At 36.9% G+C, this 10,285-nt stretch overlaps 1 pseudogene; it reads left to right on the forward strand.

Annotated features, from left to right (window-relative positions):
• Positions 1 to 207: 207 nt before the first annotated feature.
• LOC113070948 (interferon-induced very large GTPase 1-like) lies at positions 208 to 5,918 on the forward strand (annotated as a pseudogene).
• Positions 5,919 to 10,285: the final 4,367 nt, after the last annotated feature.

Consider the following 10,285-nt stretch of genomic DNA (forward strand, 5'->3'; position numbering starts at 1 on the left):
CTGACACTAGAAAGAGAGAGAGTGGAAACAGAGAAAGAAGATCTTCATTCTAAACATGAAACACAAGAAAACAACATGAAGATCCTGATGGAGAGAGTGGAGCAAATGAACAGAGGAAAAAGAAGAAATGATGAGAAAACTAAAAGAAGAGAGAGAGGCCATGAAGATGATGATAGAGGAAGCAAAACAGAACCAAGAAAAAGAAGAAAGAGAAGAGAAGACGAAGATAAGAAGAGGTGGGAGAGAGAGAAACAGATCTCTGAGGAACAGTATCAGAGACTCGAGAGGGAAATGGAGGAAGTGATCAGAGAGAAAGAAAGAGTGGAACGAGAGAGACAAGAACAACTAGAGGAGTTTGAGAAGAGACTGAAAGAAGAAAGAAACATGAGAGAAGATCAACAAAAGACGTTTGAAGAAAAACTCCAACAGCATGAAGAGAAACTAAATAGAAGACAGTTGGAGATGAAAGAGGAAGAACAGGTGAGTTTTTAAAGAAACCTTAAAAACATCAATCCACTTTATTTTGCAATGCTGAAGTAAGCGGTTTTCTGTGAATGTTCGAGACTTCCGGTTCATTAGCCGCTGTAGGGAAATAGCGAATAAAGAGAATAGCAAATAAAATTACCTAGAAGTAAATGATACCACAAGCCAGAGCCATAAATTGAAAAATGGCCGTACCCGTTCTTATGGGAATAATTAGGTGGACAGGAAAAATTACAAAATGATTTGTGTTAGAATAGTAAATGGTGCTATGTGGTTTAAACACACTTATCATTAAAATTGTGAGAAAGCCCAGATGAAATGCCAGATTTGTTTAAAACAGAACTGGAAAACACTGTTTAAAGATGTATAATTGTTTTGTCTACTAAACAGAGAGAAAACACAGACACAGACACAACAGGAGCCAGTCCAGATCAACACTTTCAAAAAGAAAAGACTGAAAGAGAAAAAATAGAGCAACTATTTCACAGACTTCATCTGGACGAGAACAAAAATAAACTGAAAACTGTAAAAGCTCTTCAGTTAACTGCTCATTCATTAAAGGCCCGTAAGTCTTGTGCTGAGGAGAAGCTGGTTTGGAGTTTCATACAAAAACTACTGATGATGAACTACAGAGCAAAATACACTTATGTTAAAGATACCAATGAACAGCATGATACACAACAGAGAGACAGTGATGATTTGAAAGAAATGTCCATGTCTAATGAAGAAACAGGCCAATCTGAGCGAATTCACCCGATGGATGTTCAGATGGCTGTGTTTCATTGTGCTGATGGTTTCCTGAAGCAGCTGATGGTGACTAAACTGTCCCAGTGTCAGTACGCTCTGCCTCTGCTTGTTCCTGATCCATTCACTCAACAGATTGAGTTTCCTCTCTGGACGTTCAGACAAATCAACAAGAGCTGGAAGATGACCAACACCAACAATGAAATCATCAGTCAAACCCAGCCCATCTACAAGGCAGAAACTCCAATGGTGTTTTTCTTCAGGTTTGGCTCGGTGTCGTCCTCCAAGTCTCAGCTGATGAACAGTCTGATCAATGAGAAACACAACACGTTCTTCCACAGGAACTGTCCCGGAAGCAGCAGATCCAGACTCCTGATGGATGGAGTGGTGGAGATCGCCTGGTTCTGTCCTTCTGGAACAAATGATGATAAATTCACTGACTGTGTTGCATTCTGCAATCTACACGGGTGACGCAGGAGACCATGAGACACAGCTAGAGATCCTCACTGAAATGGCCTCAGTCAATGTTGTTCTTTTAACACAACTTGACAGGAATGAAAGCGTTAAAATGATCCAAAATCTGTACACAAACAAAAAGCCACTCATTTGTCTTCTTACTGAGGATGAATCTACTGTAACAGAGATTAATAACACAAAATTCAAAATCGGTCTGAAGGAAAGAAGTCATTCAGATGCATCTGAAGAACTCAGGAGAGCTATAAATGATTGTCTGTCAGAAACTTCTTCCACTTTCAGACTTGAAGATGTGTCCAAACACTCAGACATCAGAGTAGATGAGGAAGATGATGATGACTGCAGGAAAGGAAGAGAAGCAGCACAGCAGATGATGAGTTTACTGGAGAAGAAAGATCTGAGAGAAATCAAAGAATCATTTCTCCCTCATCAGGGGAAACTCTGGCATCAGTGGAGTCAGAAGAACAAAGAGCTACATCGACCTCGAGCTGATGAGACAGAAATGGACATAAGCAGAAAACAAGCCAACCTAATGAGATTACGTGAGCAGCAGCATGCATTTAATATAAATACTTTCATACAGTTCTTTATTAAAGAATTTAACTTGTTTGCTGAGAACAAAATCTACTTTCTAAAATGGCTTGAAATCTTCCTGGATGAATATATTTCAATGGATATGTCTGTTCTTCATCGGAAGTATGAGGAACAGTGGTCAGCAGTTGTAAAACTGAAAGAGAAGAATTATAAACCTGAACAACTCAAAACTGAACAAGAAGAATTTGAGAGAATATATGAGGAAATTCAAATGGCGGACTTTGGTTTGGAGCACATCATGAGTGAGATCGGTCAGATCTATGAATCATGTTCATCTGTGAAGAAGAACAAGAAAGACCTGCAGGTTCACTTCTCTTCTCTCCCGAGTCTTGCCGCTGAGATGATGATCTCTGGATTTCCACTGGAGCTGATGGATGGAGATGCTGCTCATGTTCCTGTGATCTGGATCTCTGCTGTTCTAGATCAACTCGTCCAGAAACTGGGAGACCAGAGAGTCTTTGTGCTGTCAGTTTTAGGGCTTCAGAGCTCTGGGAAATCCACCATGCTGAACGCCATGTTTGGACTTGAGTTTTGCCGTCAGTGCTGGGAGGTGCACCAGAGGAGCTTTCATGCAGCTGGTCAAAGTGTCAGACAAGAAGAAAACACAGATGATCTTTGACTATATTCTGGTTGTGAATTCTGAAGGTCTTGGGGCTCTAGAACAGTCTGGAAGATCAACAAGAGATCATGACAATGAACTGGCCACATTTGTTTGTAGGTCTTGCAAATCAAACCTTGATCAGTATATTTGGAGAAAACCCATCTGAGATGCAGGAGATTCTTCAGATTGTTTGTCAGGCCTACATGAGGATGAAGAAGGTCAGATTGAATCCCAGCTGTGTGTTTGTGCATCAGAACATCTCAGACGTCACAGATGGAGAGAAAAACATGGAGAGAAGGAGACGACTGCAGAAGAAACTGGATGAGATGACAAAAATTGCTGCTAAAGATGAAGGCTATGATGCGGAATGTCTCAGTGATGTCATTAGATTTGATGTTCAGAAAGATGTGAAATATTTTGCTCAGCTCTGGGAAGGCGGCCCACCAATGGCACCACCAAACCCAAACTACTGTGAGAACATTCAAGACTTGAAGGAAACTATTGAGACTTATGCATCAAAATCACATGGAATGACGCTGACACACTTTAAAGATCGTGTTAAAGATCTTTGGGACGCTTTACTGAAGGAGCAATTCATCATCAACTTCAAAAAATCTCTGGAGATTTCAGCCTACAGGAAACTGGAGACCGAATACAGCAAATGGTCCTGGAGTCTGCGCAGTGCCATGATGGAAACTGAGAACAGACTGCACAATCAAATAGAAAACGAAACAATTCATAAAGTTGAGGAAACTAATCTTCAGAGAGAAATGAAGAAGACAAGTGAAGAAGTGACAAAATCAATGTCAGATTTTTTTGACAAAGACACTGACGCTGAAATACTGATTCAATGGAAAACATCATTTGAAATCAAAATCAAAGAACTTCCGGAAAACATTGTGAGAGAAACAAAGAGGAAATTAAATCAGATTATTCAGCAACGTGACCTGAAGAAAAAGATTGATGCTCAGAGGACACACCATGAAAAACACTCTCATTGAAAAGAGCAAAACACTTGCCTTAGAATTGAAAGACAAAACAAGTGATGCAGAAATCCTGAAGAAAGAGTTTGATATGTTTTGGAAACAGTGTGTGAAGACGATCATCACAGAGAGTCCTCCAATCAAAGACATTGACATAATCAGAGATTTGAAACTCCTTCTCAGTGACATCTATAAAAGTGTTTCTGTGGACCAACGTACGGAGAAAAGTGAGAGCAAGGATGTTTTTTCTGTACCGAGTTATTCAGATTATGTAGAGCTAAAGAAATCCAGTGGATTCACAGGATCAGGAACAAACATCCGCAGATCAACTAAGAAGTTTGGTTACAGTCTATCAAGAGAAGATGAAGCCCAAATAAGATCATTAGTCACAGACATTGCTCAGCATACAGACTCAATGATCATGTCATTTAACATTTCAAAGATGGGCTACAACATCAGATGCATTCAACAAATCACAGATTACATCAAGAGAAGACTAACAGAACATCAGGAAGGACCAGTGAAATATGTGTTCAAGAATGAATTCTTCAGGGATTTGGTTCTTTCCATCTGTATGAGAGCAAACAAGATGATCACAGACCAACACAGACTTTTCAAGGATGCCAATGATCCTGCAATATATGTTAAGAAGAAGAGAGAAGAGTACTATAGTAGTTTTAAGAAATACTGTCATGAAGCAACATCAGTTACCAATTTTTGGTGAGCTCATCTGTCAGAAACTGAAAGAGCCCATTGAGCAGAGTGTCTACAAGCAGACGGCCAGAGATTTAGCAGATGAAATCAGAATAAACTGTGAATCACTGAATGGAAACCGATCAAAACTGGAGAAATACATCCTGAAGACACTGGCAGAAGAGAATGATTTTGACAAATACATGAACTACATTCATAATCCCAGAGATCACTTCAAGAGTTTCATCAGAGATGAAGTCAATCGGTACATCACTGATAAGTTCAGTCTCAGTGTTTTACCCAAGATGAAGGAGAACATTAAACTCCTGCAGCAGAAGATCATGGAAGCAGCTCATGAATCTACTGAAGGTGTTCAAGTGAACAATGGAAATGTTGGTTTTTGGTTGAAGAGCTTCACACAGCAGCTCTCAGACGTGCTGATCTTCTCTGAAAAAGACCTCAGTGGAGTGAAACATGATGATGTTGATGATTTCAGCCTCCTACAAGATGTGATAAGAGATAAACTTCCTGATGTAATGTCTGAGATCAGCCTCAGATTCAACACAAAGGCTTTTCCCAAGAATCTGGACTATAAGTTCAGAGCAGATGAGCTTCTGAGTGATCACTTCTGTCAGTGCTGTTGGGTTCAGTGTCCGTTCTGTAAAGCTACCTGCACCAACACCATAGAAAACCATGATGGAGATCACAGTGTTCCTTTCCATCGTGTTATTGGACTAAACGGGATGCATTACAAGAATACAACAAACTTGTCGACTAGCATCTGCACATCAGCGGTAGCAAGCAATCGATCTTTTTATCCCGATACCTCAGATGATAATGTCCTCTGGCAACAATACAGGACAGCAGGAGGGGATTATGCAGACTGGAGCATCACCTCTGACCTCTCTGAGCTGCCGTACTGGAAGTGGTTTGTGTGCAGATTCAAGAAAGATCTGGAAAAATACTACAATAAAACATTTGAGGGGAAGGGGAAGATACCAGATGAATGGAGAAAATGTTCAAAACAGGATGCTATTGAAAGTTTGGATCAATATATTTGAGGAAAGATACAGAATGAGAGCGCAACACTGGATTCTTCTCAGATCACAGTTAGAGAATAATTTTTTATATAAATCTTAGCAAATACTCCTGTTACAAGAGGCTGATTGACAAGACCTAGTTCCTCATACAAGCATCTGCAAAATTATTTGCGCTTCAAAACATTCTTACAGAACACACTTTTTTTTTGACAAAAATATAAAGCTCCAAATTTTCAATTAAGGCTATTATTGATAGAATGTCATATATGACCATGACCATATATGAGTGTGAATACGTAAATGTGGGGCAGAATAGTGTTTCTTTTTTTTTTTTTTAAGCTCTGAGCTATTAATTGAATACATTCATTATTATTATTATTATTATTAATTTATATATTTACTTTTTTTTTGTTAAAAACAAGTTTCCCAAGTATCTGGACTATAAGTTTAGACCAGATGAGCTTCTGAGTGATCACTTCGGTCAGTGCTGTTGGGTTCAGTGTCCGTTCTGTAAAGCTTGTCGACTAGCATCTGCACATCAGCGGTAGCAAGCAATCGATCTTTTTATCCCGATGCCTAAGATGATAACGTCTTCTGGCAACAATACAGGACAGCAGGAGGGTGATAAGTGTCCTCTTACAGTTATTTCATATATATATATATATATATAAAAATGTGCAACTTTTGATTAGACATTATAAACTATTATTGTGAATATCCCGTTCATATGTGAAACTGCAATTGTTATGAAAATAGCCAATAATCTGCTAGCTGAGAAACAGTGTTTATTTTGACAGCCATTTTTGACTTAGTCTTGGTCTTTATCTTTAGGCAAAAATGCTTAATATTCTTAGTCACATATTAGTCATTTAAGTCTTTCATAGTTTTAGTCGATGTAACCGATGATGTGTTTTTGTCAACCTTTAGTCATTACTTGTGGTTAAACTGCAGTTACCAATATTTTATATTAATTTATTTTAAATGTAGTCTTCAAACTAAAATAGTCATTAATTATTTTTCTCTTTTTTAAATCAATTAAACTTATGAGAAATTTCAATCAAGGATTTTGAAAATTAGCATTTTCATTTTTGGATTAACTATCCCTTTAACAGAAGTTAAAAGGGAGCAACATATAAAAGTTACAGCTGTTGAAAAAAAAATGTATATAGTTGCGAATTTTTAAAAAAGAAGCAGAAAAAGACAATAAGACAAATTCGAAAGAGATACATTTATCAGATACAGTAGGTTTATTTAAAATGTTTAATATATTTTATTTTCATGAATGACATGGATAGATACTTAATTAGGAATGCTGTCTCTTTAAGATATGTAGTACTGACACGTTCAGTTTTCACCCGTTTACATTCACTTAATCCAAAATTGACTGTATTTATTAATTGTGAAAACTAAAGAAGTGGAGCATGCGCAAGAGAGAAAGCACTTCTATCAACGTAATTCCTCCTATCCTGCCTTCACTAACTTTGTGCCATATGATGTTGCTAAAAAGAACATTATTTTGTCTATTAAGTGTAATTAAATGTGTTTATGCGCTTTAAGATTAAAAAACATTAATTTTCCACATAATGTACATTATTGTTGCTTTGCATCATGCTGCGTAAACATAAAACATGCATTTGTGTTTGGAGAAACGACAAACAAGCGCTACTCTACACTGCTCAAAACCCGCGTTTGAACCATCAGTGGCAAATCCTGCACACATCTGAATATTTGGGTTGGACTGTTCTGGAACAGTGTTGTAAATACAACCTAACCACTGATTTCTAGTATTTCCGCTTTCACAACGAAACACATCTTCTACACAACATGGCGGCAGCAAGAATACTACAGCGAGAATAAACGTTACCTTTGCATGAACATTTGGGCGACGCTATGCAAATCTTCCCAGATTGTGACGTAGACATGTGGGGGCGTGTTTAAGCGAGGGGGTCATGGTTGAGTCTCAACTTTTATAAAGAATATATCTTTGGGTTTTAGGGTTTTATCTATTCACAAACAGCTTGTTACACTCCAAAGAGAAAAGAAAACTTGACATCGCATCATATGAGCCCTTTAAATTAATCGACAATTGTGACTCATCATAGCATGGTTCAGTGCTAAACCAAAGAAAATGTTGTTAATGGATCTAATTTATTCAGATTTTCTAAGTAATGTTACATAAAATAATTTAATAAGATTGCTAAAACCACTAAAACATATATTATTAAAAATCACATAATGCTGTAATCAATAGATGATACAATGCTCTGCTGTCTTATGTAAACAAATAATTTACTAAATAAGAATAAAACAAAACTTAATAATAACATGTTTGTGTTCTACTATCATTGAAGTCCTGGTCAAATACTGTATGCAGATCAACAGCTGAAAAACAAAGTGTTCTGATCCCTCTCTAACAGATGAAACTTTCAATCAGTGTATGAACAGAATGAACATTAAAGAAACAAAGTTCAGGTGATCTAGATTTCAGTTCAGTGGAAATGTACTGAACTGTACCCAACTGTTTCTCATCAATTATTCTTGGTTTTAACCACATGAAGTAAAAAATACATTCATAAAAAACACAACTTAAAGCAGAATGTGGTTTACACTGGGTCATGAGATTACTTTTATATAGATTTAAAAACACTAATAACTGATGAACTTTGTTAAATTGAATCTTTAACAAATCTGAAAAATAAACATTCATTTCTCAAACTGTAAATTATAATGTCGTGATGCCTAACGTAGAATTTAATATAACTGATATCAGTTTTAAATCTTTATTATTGTTACTGATGTAACGATCATAATGATTGAAATATAAGGACTTTAAGCTAACATAAACTTTTTTGTAAATGAACAGATAATAATTAGGACATGCAGTGTTGTTTTGGCAACAATCTATTTATAACATGAGTTACACATTCAGACTAACACTTAAAGGAGTAAACGAATTAACCGACTAGTGAAGATGTCGACTGTGTCCCATGATGCTCGGTACAGGCGACTGTTTATCAAAGGATGTTTGTAATAACTGCAGCTCTAGCACACACGGAGGACATTATTAGCATAATTAACCTGTAAGCACTAATTATCAGTTCAATTATCAGCCTGAATCCTTTTTTTAAACCATCTTTAGGATGTGATGTCACATCTCAATCCACAGTGCACTGATGGTAATGATAAAAAACAAAAACATTTAATTGTATTTTATAGCACAGTATAACAGACAGATTATAGATGATCAGCACAAATATTATTGAACAATCTGAACACTAATTACTGCTGTTTATCAAGTCAAACATCAGTAGCAACTAAGCAATTTAACCAGTAGGTGGTGACACATGAGCATCTTTTGATTTGAACAACTCTCCGTATCACTGACTCGATGATTCATCGAAAAACAGTGAGTCTCGAAGAAATGGAAATGATTCGTAAATGATTCATTATCAGAGCATATGGCTCAAGTGAGCGTTATTATAGATCCAGAAAAAGCGACAAACTCTCCACAACAGTTGAAGTTCAAAAATAGGAAAGTGAATACTATGTGGTTGTCAGTCTATTGTGGTTTAACAAGGCTAGGAGTACGAGAGAACTATGTAGCCTATCTTAAATTTCGCCTAGAATATGTTCCAGCTAACTAAAAAGTGCATTTAATTACAAAATCATGTTTAGAGACACAAAACAGTAAACATCTAGAGTTACATTTATATTTACAAGAGCAAAATCGATTAATAAAAATCGGGATTGATAGGGCTTACCTTATCTCTGGTATCCGTCCGCTGGAAAGTGACCGTTAAATTCAGGCGCGTGCACAGTTGACCAAACTTGTGCACGACGCTGAATTCAAATTCAAACGTAAGTTTATGGTTTATCTCGTGTCTCTATTCAAAACATTTTTAAGTCACAAAATAAAAATATAAGAAATAAACACTATTTACGTGTGTGTGTGTGTATATATATATATATATATATATATATATATATATATATATATATATATATATATATATATATATATATATACATACATTTTAGATCACATAGTAGCCTATAAATTATGCCAAAAATATTTATGCTTTATTATGAGTGAATGGATTAATTAATGAGTCAATGTAGACAGCCTGTGCGCTCACTACACTGCAGCTACAGGTGGAGAAGAGAGAGAGAGGTAGAGCCAATGAATGAATGGGGATTATTAGGAGGCCATGACTGACAAAGTCCAGTGGAGGGAATTTATCCAGGACACCGGGCATACACCCCTATTCTTTACAGAGAAGTGCCATGGGATTTTTAATGACCAGAGGGAGTCAGGACCTCTATTTAAAATCTCACCCACAGTACGCCATGGGGCCTGGTGCGTCTGCGCCAGCTGAACCCATTCACATAAGAAAGGCCCTGCGTACAAAATAACAGCTGTTCACCGAGTCCACTTCTGACACAGGTAGTCTTTTCACACTGACCTTATAGTGTGACTCAGGTGTGCTTCCGAGTGAAGCATGTCAGTGAATGAATGTCAGTTTTACATTTTGCGCTGAAACCAGATTCATGATTTCTGTTTAACTGGAAATCTTGTACAGTATTACAATTAGTCGATCTAAAACAGTGATTGTGCATTAACAGCTGTCAAACAATGTCAGTATGTAAATAAGCGGTCTGATCATATTTACACA

This window comes from Carassius auratus, unplaced genomic scaffold, assembly GCF_003368295.1.
Source record: "Carassius auratus strain Wakin unplaced genomic scaffold, ASM336829v1 scaf_tig00005455, whole genome shotgun sequence".
NCBI lineage: Eukaryota > Metazoa > Chordata > Actinopteri > Cypriniformes > Cyprinidae > Carassius > Carassius auratus.